The 2,576-nt window shown below is 73.6% G+C and overlaps 1 protein-coding gene across 2 annotated transcripts in view; it reads right to left on the minus strand.

Annotated features, from left to right (window-relative positions):
* Window positions 1-619, minus strand: part of RHOG (ras homolog family member G) — a 16,219-nt gene extending 15,600 nt beyond the window's left edge. Inside the window, exon 1 of one of the 2 annotated variants that reach the window (XM_042020963.1) lies at window positions 578-619. The gene's annotated coding sequence lies outside the window, so the exon portion shown is untranslated. Of the gene's footprint in view, window positions 1-419; window positions 474-577 lie in introns of those variants that run through there. The other variant, XM_042021043.1, reaches the window with a different exon arrangement.
* Window positions 620-2,576: the final 1,957 nt, after the last annotated feature.

Consider the following 2,576-nt stretch of genomic DNA (forward strand, 5'->3'; position numbering starts at 1 on the left):
CCGTGGGTCAGTGCAGGGGGGCCAAGGGGGGGTCAGTGCAGGGGGTCCGCGGGTCCGTGCGGGGGCCGGGGGACCCGCGGGCCGTGCAGCGCCCCCCGGTGTCAGCGCAGCCCCTGCAGCGCCGGGCCCGGGAGCGGGGCGGGGGCGCGGCTGCCGATTCGGCGGGTGCGGGGCCGGGGGCGGTGAGGGCGGGGGTCCCGCCGAGGGGGTCGCGCCGGGCCAGTTTCTGTCCCCGCTCTGTCCCGGCAGTTGCCGGCCCCGCTCCCGCCCAAAACTCCGCTCCTCCGGGACCCCGTTATCCCCGCTGTCCCGTTATCCCTGGACCCCCCGTTATCCCTGACGGTTCCGTTATCCCCAGCAGTCCCGTTATTCCCGGATCTCCGTTATCCCAGCCCCGTTCTCCCCGGCGGCTCCGTTACCCCAGGCGGTCCCGTTATCCCCCGTTGTTCCGTTCCGGGCGGGTCCCGCTGCCGCCGGCCCCGCCCCGGCCCCGACGGGCGGCTCCTCCCGCCCCCCGACCCGGACCCCGGGCGGGTGGGGACCCCCGGCCCTTGCTCTGCCCCCGGCCCGTACTCACCCCGGGGCATGGCGCGGCGGCGGGCGCGGGGCCGGGGCGGCAGCGGCAGCGGCAGGACGAAGAGCAGGACGGAGAGGAGGAGGAGGAGGAGGAGGAGGAGGAGGAGGAAGTCTGCGGCCGCCTCCTCCGCCGCCCCGGGCGGTCCCGCGGAGAAACTTCCCTCGCCGCGCCCGGCCCCCCGCGCCCGCCGCTTCCTTCCTCGGCCCGGGCCGGTCCCGGGACCGCGGCAGCGCAGCCCCTGCGCCCTCCGCCATCGCCCCGGGCTGCGGGCACCGGGACGGGGCTGCGGGCTGAGGCTGCGGCGGGTTTGGGGCAGGACCCCGGGGCAGGACCCTCGCGTCCCCCTGCGCCCCCCGGGACGGCCCCGAGCAGGGACCCGCAGCTCCCGTGGCCGGGTTGGGAGCAGGGACCCTCCTCCTTCGCCCCCACCCTTGACGCCACCTCTGACCCCCCCAGCCCTGGCACTCACCCCTGACCCCCACCTCTCAACGCCCCACCCCTGACAGCCCCCTCGGCCCCCCGCCACTCACCCCGACCGCTGGGGACAGGGACGCACTGGAACGGCCACTGCCAGCCCAGGGGGTCCAGAGGTCTGAGGGGTGCAGGGGGTGACGAGGGAGGGCAGCCCACCCCACTCGGGGCTCCCTGGGGACTCGGGGGCTGATGGCGGGGGGTGATACCCCCTGCCCTCGGGCTGCCTCGGGGTGTAGGTGGGGATGGGGTGACAGCACAGTGGGGACCAGCTGCTCCTGGGGGAACTGGGGCTACCCTGCTGCATCCCAGGGGGGAACAGGGGGGTCCCGGGGCTACTGCGGGAGTGCCGCCCCCCCGCCCCGAGCATGGCGTTGTTCTGCTGGATCAGGGCCAGAGGAGCCCGGGTGCTGAGAGAGTTCCCCCAAGGGCCGGGTCCCCCATGCTGGGAGTCCCCATAAGGGCCAGGTCCCCCCCAACAGCACCTGCAGCCCATGAGCGTCCCTGGGGCAGGACGGGCTTGTGGGGGTCACCCAGGGATGGAGGGGAGGCAATTCCCAGGAGCGAATGGCCTGTCCCCATCCTCATCTCGGGGTCTGCAGGTGTGGGACCCCCCTGCACACACCGGGCATCTTCCCCAATGCCAGCACGGGGACCACAACTGGCACCCAACAGAGACCCCTCAGCCCGGACATCAGCTCAGGTCCGGGGATAACGGGACCGCCGGGGATAACGGAACCGTCAGGGATAACGGGGGTCCAGGGATAACGGGACAGCGGGGATAACGGGTCCCGGAGGAGCGGAGTTTTGGGCGGGAGCGGGGCCGGCAACTGCCGGGACAGAGCGGGGACAGAAACTGGCCCGGCGCGACCCCCTCGGCGGGACCCCCGAGGGACCAGCCTGGGACCCACATCCCAGAGTGGGGGCGTGGGGCACCTGGCTGGGAGGAGCCTGCTCCAGGGACAAGGGTGTCACTCCTTGGAGCATCCCGGCCGGAGTGGGACAGGATGTGCGGAGTGGGACAGGATATGAGCTTCCCGTCCCCCCCGTAGGCTGCGGCTCCGGCCACTGGTGGCACCAAGTCCAGCGATGCCACCGGGAGCACGTGGCCCTGGAGGTGTCACAGCCCTAGGAGGTGTTGAAATTTCCTCGGCCGCACTGCGAGCAAGGAACCACGTGCTGGGACCTCAGAAAGTCTCTGCCCGCAGAGCGGGGGTGCTGCTGTGACATGTCGGGGTGCTCTCTCTGGCGCGGCGGGCTGTGTGACAAGCGCTCCCCGGGGCCAGAGGCGGGTCCCCTGGGCAGGGTCCCCTGGGCAGGGTCTCCTCGATGGGTGTCCCGGGCAGGGTCCCCTGGGCAGGGTCTCCTCGGTGGGTGTCGCGGGCAGGGTCCCTCGGGCAGGGTCTCCTCGGTGGGTGTCGCGGGCAGGGTCCCTCGGGCAGGGTCTCCTCGGTGGGTGTCGCGGGCAGGGTCCCTCGGGCAGGGTCTCCTCGGTGGGTGTCCCGGGCAGGGTCCCTCGGGCAGGGTC

Source organism: Corvus kubaryi, unplaced genomic scaffold, assembly GCF_017639235.1.
Source record: "Corvus kubaryi isolate FWS band 111438036 unplaced genomic scaffold, C.kubaryi_AGA036_p1.0 114, whole genome shotgun sequence".
Classification (NCBI taxonomy): domain Eukaryota; kingdom Metazoa; phylum Chordata; class Aves; order Passeriformes; family Corvidae; genus Corvus; species Corvus kubaryi.